The sequence below is a fragment of the Loxodonta africana genome, chromosome 13 (genome assembly GCF_030014295.1).
Source record: "Loxodonta africana isolate mLoxAfr1 chromosome 13, mLoxAfr1.hap2, whole genome shotgun sequence".
Classification (NCBI taxonomy): domain Eukaryota; kingdom Metazoa; phylum Chordata; class Mammalia; order Proboscidea; family Elephantidae; genus Loxodonta; species Loxodonta africana.
The window spans coordinates 81,925,750-81,938,211 of record NC_087354.1 but is presented as its reverse complement, the minus strand read 5'-3'; the positions used below and the strand labels follow the sequence as shown (position 1 = coordinate 81,938,211).

The 12,462-nt window shown below is 39.8% G+C and overlaps 2 pseudogenes; both read right to left on the bottom strand.

Moving 5' to 3' along the window:
- Positions 1–2,928: 2,928 nt before the first annotated feature.
- On the bottom strand, positions 2,929–3,642 carry LOC135227288 (ATP synthase subunit a-like; annotated as a pseudogene).
- A 214-nt stretch (positions 3,643–3,856) lies between these two features.
- Positions 3,857–9,508, bottom strand: LOC135233041 (cytochrome c oxidase subunit 2-like; annotated as a pseudogene).
- Positions 9,509–12,462: the final 2,954 nt, after the last annotated feature.

Genomic DNA, 12,462 nt, shown 5'->3' with positions numbered 1-12,462 from the left:
CTCCACACATGCCCTTAAGGTCAACTCTACCGTCAGCAGGCAGCTCTTCCCCAGTCCTCTGAGTGTCTTCCAACCTGGGGGGCTCATAATCTGGCACTATATCAGTGTTCCGCTGTTCTTCATAAGGTTTTTACTGGCTAATTCTTTTCAGAAGTAGACCACCAGGTCCTTCTTTGTAGTTTGTCTTAGCGTGGAAGCTCACTGAAACTTGTTCTTGAACGTTGAGTAGCTAAAGGAAACAAAGGAAATGATGAAGTAAAAGAGCTGAACAGAAGATTTCAAAGGGCAGCTCAAGAAGACAAAGTAAAGTATTATAATGACATGTGCAAAGAGCTGGAGTTAGAAAGCCAAATGGGAAGAATACTCTTGACATTTCTCAAGCTGAAAAAACTGAAGAAAAAATTCAAGCCTACAGTTGCAATAGTGAAGGATTCTATGGGCAAAATACTGAATGATGCAAGAAGCATCAAAAGGAGATGGAAGAAATACAGAGTCACTGTACCAAAAAGAGCTTGTTGACATTCAACCATTTCAGGAGGCAGCATATGATCAAGAAACAATGGTACTGAAGGAAGAAGCCCGAGCTGCACTGAAGGCATTGCTGAAAAACAAGGCTGCAGAAATTGATGGAATACCAATTGAGATGTTTCAACAAACTGATGCAGCACTGGAAGTGCTCACTTGTCTATGCCAAGAAATTTGGAAAACAGCTACCTGGCCAACTGACTGGAAAGGACCCATATTTATGCCTATGCCAAAGAAAGGTGATTTAACAGAATACAGAAGTATTCAACAGTATCATTAATATCCCATGCAAGTAAAATTTTGTTGAAGATCATTCAATAGTGGCTGAAGCAGTACATCTGCAAGGAATTGAAAGAAATGCAAGCCAGATTCCGAAGAGGATGTGCAACCAGGGATATCATTGCTGATGTCATATGAATCATGGCTGAAAGCAGAGAGTACCAGAAAGATGTTTACCTGTGTTTTTCTGACTATGCAAAGACATTAAACTGTGTGAATTATAACAAATTATGGATAACATTGCAAAGAATGGGAATTGCACAACACTTAATTGTGTTCATGAGGAACGTGTGCATAGATCAAGGGGCAGTCGTTAGAAGAGAACAAAAAGATACTGCATGGCTTAAAGTCAGGAAAGGTGTGTGTCAGGGTTGCATCATTTCACCATAGTTATTCAATCTGTTTATTGAGCAAATAATCCAAGAAGCTGGACGATATGAAGGAGAATGGGGCATCAGGATTGGAAGAATACTGATTAACAACCTGTGTTATACAGATGACACGACCTTGCTTAGAAAGTGAAAAGGACTTAAAGCACTTATTGATGAAGATCTTGTATTGTTAGCTTTTCATGCTTCATGATATTTGGGAAGTTTTCTGCCAGCAAATCCTTGACAATGTTCTCTGTGTTTTCTATTTTGTCCCCTGATTCTGGAACTCTGATCACGTGCAAATTTTTGCTCTTGGATGTGTCCCACTTATTTCTTAGGTTTTTGTCATTTTTCTTCATTCCTTTCACCAATTCTTCCTCAAAGTGGAGTCCATGGATTTGTCTTCAATTCTGATGATTCTGTCTTCCACTATTTCAAATATGCTCCTAAAACCTCCTATTGACTTGTTCATTTCTAAAATTTTGTTGTTTATTTTTTGGATTTCTAGTTGCTGTTTTTGTATGATTTTTAATTGTTCATTTATTTTGATGTTTTGTTCTTGTATTATTTTCTTGAATTCTTCTAGAGTATGTTTGCGTTTTCCTTGATTTTGGCTATGTTTTGGTTAGTTTTGTCTGTTTTCTATGATTTTGTTTGCTTTTTCCTTGGTTTTGTTTGTGTTTTCCTTGATACCTTTCTTAATCTTTTGGAGAGCCCTATATATCAGTCTTTTGAATTCCATTTTAGGTAAATGCACTGCCTTTTCTTCTACTGGAAAGTCATCTGATTATTTTGGTCAATTGCTGTGGCCATCTTGTCCTGCTTTTTTATGTGTTTTGATATTGTCTGCTGTCTCTGATCCATTAAGGTATTATTTTCTTTATTTATTGATTGTATGTTCATTTGCTTCATCCCGCTTTTTGTTTTGTTTTGATACGCCAGGGTTGGCAAGCCAGGTGTGCTTTGCTGCTTGCTCATCTGTGGGCATGATAGCTCTCACCACCTTGCCAGGGCAGGAAGGGCTGTAGCAGCCAGGGTGAGCCCTCTTTCTTGCATACTGGTTTGGCAAGATGGCTGAGGGTAGACTGAGTGGGCACTGTCTGCCTCCAGAGTTTGGTTAAGTGGTGAGAGACCATTCATGTCTCCTTGCCAGATAGGTGTGGATATCAGACAAGGAGTGGTACAGGCTTGATTCCCACTTTTCAGCAGCTGATCAAGTGGTGGGAAAGAAAGGGCAGTGCAAGCCTAGTGAAATGGTAATAAAGAGGGCTTGAAGCATGTGCTTGTGGTTTCCTTCTATTAGGCTGTGGTGGGCTCAGGTGATGGTTACTCCTGAGACCAGGAGAACTGATGTATTCAGGAGTGGAATGTCTAAGGGATTTAGTGAGCGAACGCCTGTGCTGGATCAGCAGCCTCCTAATTCATGAGTTGGAGCTAGGCTAAAATGATAAAATGCTCAGAAGAATCCTGCAAAGAAAAATACTTCAGAAACAATAAATAGGACTATACTGTATCGAAGGCCTTTTTTGTGCAACAGATGTATAGTGGCCTTGGAAGGTTCCTTCTCGTACTACATCTCGTCATCACGGGTTTATAGTTAGGGTGTTGGTAAGTGGGTCTAGGGGTAGTAGGGTGGCTGAATGACAGTGGAATCGTATAATTAAGCCAGAGGTTATAATTAGGGTGGATAGAGCTCTGGTGAGATGTCAAGGGCTTGGGTTCGCTATACGGTAAGTGTGTGTTTGGTGTGTCATTAGGTGTTATCACGTAGATAGAGGCTGACTAGGAGGGTGAAAACATATGCCTGAATAAGTGCCACTGCAAATTCTAAAATGGTAAGCAAGAGTAGAGTAATAAAGGTGATTGTAGCTGTTGTTGGACTAATTGATATTAGAGCTAATATGGCAGCTCCAATAAGATGAATAAGTAGGTGACCTGATATAATATTAGCAGTGAGTCGAATAGCTAAGGTTATTGGTTGAGTGAAGAGACTAAGAGTTTTGGTAATAACGAGTATTGGAATAAGAAATATGGGTGTTCCTTGTGGGAGAAAATGGGCTAGTGAAGCTTTAGTTTTATACTGGAAACCTGTGATGACTGCTTCTGCTCATAGGGGAATCACTATACCTAAGTTTACAGATAATTGAGTGGTAGGGGTAAATGAATGAGGTTGTAGGCCCAGTAGGTTAGTTGACCCAATAAATAGAATTAAGGTTATTAATATAAGAGGTCATGACCGTCCCTTTGTATTGTGAATTGATATTATTTGTTTAAGAATTAGTTGGCTTAATCATTGTTGGACTGCAGCTAGGCGATTCGTGAGTAGTTGATTTGGAGCTGGGAATAATATTGCTGGAAATACCATAATTGGAGCTATGTTAAGGAGTCCTAGGGTCGTGGCAGTGATGAAAGAGGCAAACGGATTTTTGTTCATTTTACTTCCAGGGAGCTGAATGTGTGGTAGCATGGAATACCTTTGGTGAAGGATTAAGGGGGTAAATAATTTTAGATACTTTGGTCTATAGCAAGATAAATAGGGTAATAAATATAGAAGCAAAGATGATGAGTCATGGTGCTGTACCTAGTTTCAGCATTCATTGAAGGTAGGTTTGGTACGCAAACTCTAACTTAAAAGGTTAGTGCTATAATAGCTTCTCAGTGACTTATAGTAATGATGCTGATCAGTCTTCAAAATGTTTTAGTGGAACTAATTCTAATGCAAATGGTACGAAGCTATGGTTTGACCCACAGATTACAGAGCACTGACTGTAAAACAGGCCTGGTCGCGTTGATGTTAGTGTTGCTTGGTTTAGTCGTCCTGGGATGACATCTGTTTTTAGGCCCAGTGATGAGACAGCTTGTGAGTGAAGGACGTCTTCTGATGAGATTAATATTCGAATTGGCATTTCTGTAGGTAGAACTACTCAAATTATCCACTTCTGATAGTCTTAGTTCTCTGGGTTTGAGGTCATCAGTGGGAATTATGTACAAATCAAAAGTTAGATCCTCATAGTCAGTGTACTCATAGCTTCAGTATCATTGGTGACCTATAGTTTTTACAGTTAATGATGGGTTATTGATTTCATCTATTATATAAAGTATACATAGGGAGGGTACGGTGATTAGAATTAGGATAATGGCTGGAGGAATTGTTCAAATTGTTGCTACTTCCTGGGCGTCCATAGTACTTGTATGTGTTAGTTTAGTTTAGTGGTAAGTATTAATGAGATGATATACAATACTAGTGAGCTAACGAGGAAAACGATTATTAAACTATGATCAAGACAGTGAGGAAATTCTTCTATAATTGGGGAGGTAGCATCTTGGAATCCTAGTTGGAATGGATAAGCTGTAGAGGTATAGAGGATTTCAACCTATAAGTTAACTTCAACAAAGTTATGTAATTACCTCACTAATGCCTCACTTGTGGAGAAAGTCACATAAAAGTTATGAGGTTGGCTTGAAGCCAGTTGTTGGGGGTTTGATTCCTTCCTTTCCTGCATTTACGTAGGCTGTGTGATATGGGGATGGACAGCCGTTGAATCATTCTGCTTTAGTCATCGTTAGTTCTATGTTGATACTTCGCGTTTAGCAGGGAATGCTTCTCAGATTGTGAGGATTACTGCTGTCAGGGAAATAAATGATCCTGTAGAGGAGGGAGTGTTTCATGCAGTGTATGCATCCGGATAATCAGAGTATCGGCGTAGCATACCTGATAGTCCAAGGAAATGCTGAGGGAAGAACGTTAGGTTTAAACCCACAAATATAATTAAAAAGTGGATTTTAGCTCATGTACAATTTAATGTGTACCCTGAGAATAAAGGGAATCCATGAATGAACCCTCCTATAATAGCGAACACCACATCTGTGTATAGCACCTAGTAGAAATGGGCTACAACATAATAGGTATGTAAAACGATATCCAGTGAAGAAGTGGCGAGTACCATACCTGTTCAACCTCCCACTGTGAAGAGGAAAATAAATCCTCATGCTCATATTATGGCTGCGATCATTTGATGTTGCCACTGTGGAGAGTGGCTAGTCAAGCTAAATACTTTTATGCCAGTAGGGATAGCAATAATTATGGTAGAGGATATAAAGTAGGCTCGAGCGTCCACACCCGTGTCAACAGTGAATATATGATGGGCTCATGTGACGAAGCCTAAAAAACCGATTGATATTACGGCTCGTACCATTCCTATATGACAGAATGGTTCTTTTTTCCCCTGAATAGCATGTAATGATATGTGAAATCATGTCGAAGCCTGGAAGAATAAGAATATAAATTTCTGGGTGTCAGGAAAACCAAAATAGGTGTTGATTTAGGGTTGGGTCCACGCTTCCCGCTGGATCGAAAAAGGTAGTATTAAGGTTACAGTTGGTTAATAGTATAGTAATACCTGCTTTTAAGACTGGATGTGATAGGAGAAGGAGGACAGCTGTTACTATGATGGATCAGAGGAATAGGGGTGTCTGATACTGAGACATGGCTGGGGGTTTCATATTAATAATTGTAGTAATAAAGTTAATTGCCCCTAAAACGGAAGATACACCCACAAGATGAAGTGAAAAAATTAGTAAGTCTACGGAAGCTCCTGCGTGAGCTAGGTTTCCTGCTAAAGGAGGATGGACCCTTCAGCCGGTACCAGCACCGGCTTCTACTGTAGAGGAGGCTAAGAGAAGCAGGAAAGACGGGGTAAAAGTCAGAAGGTTATATTATTTATTCAAGGGAAAGCTATGTCAGGTGCTCCAAGTATAAGGGGAACTAATCAGTTTCTGAAGCCTCCAATTATAATTGGTGTAACCATGAAGAAGATTATTAAGAAAGCATGGGCTGTGACGATAACATTATAAATTTTGTCGTCTCCTAGGAGGGTGCCTGGTTGACCTGGTTCAGCTCGAATTAAAATACTGTGGGCAGTTCCTGCTATTCCAGCTCAAGAGCCGAATAATAGGTATAGTGTTCCGATGTCTTTGTGGTTAGTTGAAAATAGTCAACAATTGATGAACATAGGTAAAATGGCTGAGTAAAGCATTAGGCTGTAAATCTAAGCACAGGGGATAATCCCCATTTTACCAAGCTCTGTAGTTTAAGGCCATGTGGAATTGCAAATTCGAAGTAGCAGCTTCAATTCTGCTGGGGCTTCTCCCGTCTTTTTTTTTTTTTTTTCCAAGGTGGGAGAAGTAGATTGAGGCCAGTTATTTAGGGGTTTTAGCTGTTAACTAAAATTTTTGCAGGGGCGAAGCCCACCAAATCCAGGAGTACTTAGTTTAATTAAAGCGTCTGGTTTACATTCAGTCGATGTGGGGTAAAATCTTGCAGTCCTTATTTCAGGGGGTAAGTAAAGCATTACTTGCTTAGAGCTTGGAAGGCTCTTGGTCTGTTGGAACCTAAACTCCTACTCTAGGATTGAGAAGATCAGGGTTAGGGGGAGTAGGAGATTGGAGAGAATAATTAGAGTAGGCAGAGTTGTTATGTAGTGGGTATTGATAAATTGTTTGTAGATGGAAAGACAGCGTCATATATAGAAGTATAAGTTGAGTAATGCTAAAATAGCTATAAATAGTGATATACTATTGCTATCATTTTTAGTTAGTTCTTGAATGATGAGTCTTTTAGGCATAAATCCTGAGAGTGGAGGTAGACCTCCTAGTGACAGTAGAGTAGCTGTAAGTAGGATGGTTGCTGTGGGAGTTTTATTTCATAGAAGGGAGAAGGATGATGTCGAGATTGTGAAGTGGTTGCCTAGAATGATGAAAATAGAAAGTGTTATTAGAATATAAATAATTAGGTTAAGAAGGTAAGGGGTGGGTTGTAGGCTAGAATAATAATTATTCAAGCTTTATGTGGATGATGGAGGAGTAGGCTAGAATTTTTCGTAGTTGAGTTTGATTTAGACCTCCTCAGCCCCAGGTTAAGATTGATAATAAGCCTGAAGAAAGGATGAGGTTGATGTTGATAGAGGAAATAATTTGATATAATATTGGTAGTAGCGCTAATTTTTGTCAAGTTAGCAGAATTATCCCTGAGGTTAGTTTAATTCCTTGTGTTACTTCTGGGACTCAGAAGCGGAAGGGGGCTAGGCCTAGTTTTATTATTTGTGCTACTAGGGCTATACTTGCATAGGCTATGGGGTTAAATAATTTCATAATTGATCACTGCCCTGAATACAAGAAGTTGATTATAATAGCTATTATGAGTATCACGGATGCTGTAGCTTGAATTAGGAAGTATTTTGTGGCAGCTTCTGGAATCGTGGATTGACTGTTACAGTTAGGATGAATAATGGTGAGTATACTTATTTCTAGGCCTATTCAGGCTGTTAGTCAGTGAGAGCTGAGTATTGTAATTAATGTCCCTGTAAAAAGAGTTGTCAGGATTATGCTAAGAACTAGGAGGTTTATTAGTACAGGAAGGGTATGAACCAACATTTTTGGGGTATGGACCTGATAGCTTATTTAGCTGACCTTACTGGTAGGATATAGTGTAATGGATAGCGCAAAGATTTTTGAATTCTTAGGTTTAGGTTCAAGTCCTATAATTCTAGAAGTAAGAGGACTTAAACCCCTATGGTTTACTCTATCAAAGTAACTCTTTCGTCAGACATATTTCTATGTTTGTGTTGGGATGCATGCTAGTATGATTGGGATCCAAATGTGTTACATATATAAGGCTAGTGTTAGAGGTAGAAAGTTTTTTCATAGGAGATGTATAAGTTGGTCATAGCAGAATTGTGGACACAATGCTGGTACTCACAGAAAGCAGATAGTTAGAATAGTGGTTTTGGTGATAAAGTTAGCAGTGTAGATTTCTGGTATTTGGAGGTCATGAAAGGTGCCTAGAAACAGAATAGCTGTAAGAGCATTTATTACAATGGTATTGGCATACTCAGCTATGAAGAAAAGAGCAAAGGGGCCGGTGGCGTATTCTACATCGAAGCCAGAGACAAGTTCTGATTCTCCCTCAGTTAGATCGAATGGTGCTCAACTGGTTTCTGCTAGAGTTGAGATGAATCATATTATTGCTAGTGACCATAAGGGGAAAATTAGTCATAGGTGTTCTTGGGTGATGGTGAAAGTGGCTGATGTGAAGGATCCATTTACTAGTCTTACTGACAGGACAAGGATCGCTAGAGAGACTTCATAGGAAATAGTTTGGGCTACTGTTCATAGGGCTGCAATTAGGGCATATTTGGTTTCGGTTTGGTTTTTTGGGTTTTGACTCAACCTAATCATAGGATAGAGTAGACAGGCAGGCTTGATATTGCATGAATTAATAGTATACCTAAATTTAAATTAATTAAGGAGTGAGGCATTGGAAGGGGGACTCACATGGTTAGAGCTAGTGTTAGGGCTAGAATGGGGGCAATAATAAATATGAGTTTTGTGTAGGTTAGGGGGTGTAGAGGTTCCTTGATAAATAATTTAACTGAGTCTGTGATAGATTGGAGAAGACCGTATGGTCAACAATATTAGGGCCTTTACGAAGTTGCATACTCTAGAACTTTTCATTCAATCAGGGTGAGAAAGGCTACTGCTAGTAAAATGGGGATGATTAATGAGAAGAGATTAACTAGGAACACTGTTAAGAAGAGGAATTGAACCTTTGTTTATAAAAGTTTAATTTTACACAATTACCGGGCTCTGCCACCTTAACAAACCCTGGTCTTGGGTAGGGTAGGTTTACTTGTCTAAATTAAGATTAATTCATGAATTTAGTTGAGGGTGCTTTACTAGAGTTGGCCCCATTTCTTTTATCCTTTTGTACTGGGAGAAATAGTCTGTAGATAGAAACCAACCTGGATTACTCCGGTCGGAACTCAGATCGCATAGGACTTTAATTGTTCAACAGATGAATCTTTAATAACGGCTGCACCATTGGGATGTCCTGATCCAACATCGAGGTCGTAAACCCTATTACTGATTAAAAAAAAAAAATTAAAATAGGATGTGCTGTTATTCCTAGGGTAACTTGTTCCGTTGATCAAGTATTGGGCCAATAAGTGGTTTATAGGTTTTGACTGGCCAAGTCTAGATTATATCATTCAGAGGTTATTATATTCTCTGAGGTCACCCCAACCAAAAGGGTTAATTCATTGCAATATTGAGTTAAGCCTTGTAGGGTAGTGGTATTATAGTTGAATTTATTAAGCTCCATAGGGTCTTCTCATCCGATAGGTATATTCTCTCCTCTTCAGGGGTCAATTTCACTGATTAAAAGTAAGAGACAGTTAGACCCTCGTGTGGCGGTTCATACAAGTCCCCATTTAAGGAACAAATGATTATCCTACCTTTGCGCTGTCAGAGTATCGCGGCTGTTTAACATTTGTCATTGGGCAGGCAGTGCCTCAAATACTAATAATGCTAGAGGTGATGTTTTTGGTAAACAGGTGGGGTTTGGTGTTTGCCAAGTTCCTTTCACTTCTTTTAATCTTTCCCTTAAGCACACCTGTGTTGGGCTAACAACAAATGCAATAAAGAATTTATTTATGGGTTTAATTATTGGATTGTGAACTATCAGTGGGCATACGATCTGATATAAGCTTGTGCAGGGAGAAATAGTTCTTGTTACTTCTATTAACATTATTTCTCCTATTTATATAGATTAGTCCAGTATTATATCTAGGAGGTGGTTAATTATTTTTGGTATTTTTAAGGTGAGTGATTGTTGAGCTTTAACACTTTCTTAATTGATGGCTGCTTTTAGGCCAACTATGAAATTATTGTTACTCTCTAGTCAAGGTTGTATCCTGAATCAAAAGAGCTGTACCTCTTTTGAATAGCTCTAAAATCTATGTTAGAATTACTTTATTTCTTTTAGTAAATTTTAGGTAGAACTAAAATTCTGTCCTGGACAACCAGCTATCACCAGGCTCAGTAGCTTTTCACCTCTATAAGTCTTCTCACTATTTTGCCATGTAGATGAGTTAGTCCCAGAGACTGCTCATAGGTAGCTTGTCTGGTTTTGGGGTTTCTGGCTACAGTTTTCAGTCAGATTATCTTAGTTAATTCATTATGAAAAAGGTGCAAGTGTTAATCGTTGCTGTTTTGTACTATAAATTTGTCTTTCATCATTCCCTTGTGGTACTGCCTGTATGGTGCCGAAGTAAAATTTCTATCTCCTATACTTTTGTTCGGTGAATGAAAGTTTTGATTTAGGGTATTATGGAAGTTGAGTGTAGGGTTAGTTGGGCTAGGTTTGGTTCAGAGTGGTCAGTATAAGATGAAATCATCCGGGCGTAGGCCAGACACTTTGTATTAAGCTACACTTTGAGTTATCCAAGCAAGCTTTCCAGTATGCTTACCTTGTTACAACTTGTCTCCTCTCATACTTAAGTTTAAATATGATTAAGTAGTTAAAAATATTTGAGGAGAGTGACGGGCAGTGTGTGCATGCTTCCTGACCTGATTCAATTAAGCTCGCTATATTTAATTTACTGCTAAATCCTCCTTCAGTCATTTTTTCGTGATGACGTTCGTTACTAGACTCTGAAGTAGAAAGAGTAGCTCATCTTGGGCCACCACATAGGCTACACCTTGACCTAACTTTTTTATGGTAATTGTCGAGTTTACGTTAGTGCCTTTTAAGGGTTTGCTGAAGAAGGCAGTATATAGACTAAATTAGCAAGTGGTAAGGTTTATCAGGTTTTATCGATTACAGGACAGCCTCCTCTAGGTGGATATAAAGCACCACTAACTCCTTTGAGTTTTAAGCTTTAGCTAGCAGTTCTCTGGTGAATAACTTTGTTAGCAGTTATCAAGGTTTAGGGCTAAGCATAGTGAGGTATCTAATCCCAGTTTGTGTCTTAGCTATCATGTATTCGGAGTTGTTAAAGTCATTTTATTTTATCTTTGGCTTTTTACAGCTTAGGTAAGATTTAACTTTATTTTATCTTGTTCTTAAACATACTTTATACCAGTGTTTATTAATTTGGGTTAATCGTATGACCGTGGTGGCTGGCACGAAATTGACCAATCTTCCTTAGTATAACTTAGTCTAACTTTTGTCAATAGCTAAATTTTTGTTACTACTGTATCTTGTGGGGGTGTGGTTGTGCACAAGGTTGTGAGTTACATTGGTGTTTGCTTGATACCAGCTCCTTCTGATTGATAACGATCTGAAGGTCATTCTCACTGGTGGGTGGATGTTTGCATGTATAAATTTACTAAGGCTAGGACTAATCCTTTGTGCCAGGGTTGCTCTAGCTATGGCACCATGATAGCGGCCGGGGGAAGAGGGTGGTGTTCAGGGCTAGATAGGGGAGGGGAGAGAAAGAAAAGAGAATAAAGAGCAAGGGAAAAAAGAAAATGAAAAGAGAAAGAAATAGAGAAAAAAGAAGAAAAATTATGTTGTTGTGGGGGCCATGGGTGGGGGCGGGCAGACCCGGGGCACAGGCAGGTTAGTGTGCTGGTGACTCTAACCACGGCAGCACAGCAGAAATGGGAGAGGTGGCATACAGGGCTAGGTGTGAGGGAGAATGAAATGAAAAAAAAAAAAAAAAGAGAAAAAAACAGGTAAATAAAACTTAAATAAATAAACTGGCTGTACTGTGGGGAGCTGGCAAGTGAGGGTGGGGCAGACAGAGAGGCAGGTGGGAAGGGAGGTAGGGTGGCTTACAGATCTTAGAGGAGGGGGAAAGAAAAGAAAGAGAAGGAAAATAATATGTCTGCATGGCAGGAGTTGTGGGTAGGGGCAGGGTGGACCTGGAGCAGCGCTTTGCCAGTGGCTCTCTAGCCAAAGCAGTGCAATGGGGTTCAGCAGCAGGGTGTCATAAAGGGCTGGGGGAGGGGGGGCGAAAGAAAAGGAACAAAGGGAAAAGAAAACATAAATAAATTAAAAAAAAAAAAAAATTGGTGGCACAGTGGGTGCTGGTGACTGGGGCTGTGTGGACCTGAGAACCGGTTGGAAGTGAAAGGAGGTGATGTATAAGGCTAGATGGGAGAAAGGAAAGAAGAGAAAGAAAAAAAAGGAAAAAAATTGGTGGCACAGATGGAACCGAAGTGTGGGGGTGTGGCAGACCCTGGGTGGTGGCAGCCAGTGGCTCTCTAGCCAAGGTAGTATAGTGTGGCCCAGTGTGAAGGGGTGTAGGTGGCATACAGGGCTAGACAGGAAGGATAAAGAAAAGGAAGAAAGGGGAAAAAAACACATAAAAAATTTTTAAAAAATGTTGCAGTGAGAGTTGGCCTTTGGGGGTGGGACAGACTTGAGGTGGCAGTGGGCCAGTGGCTTTCCAGCCAAGGGGTGTGGCAAGGCCTGTTGAGAAGGGTTAAAGGTGGCATATGGGTC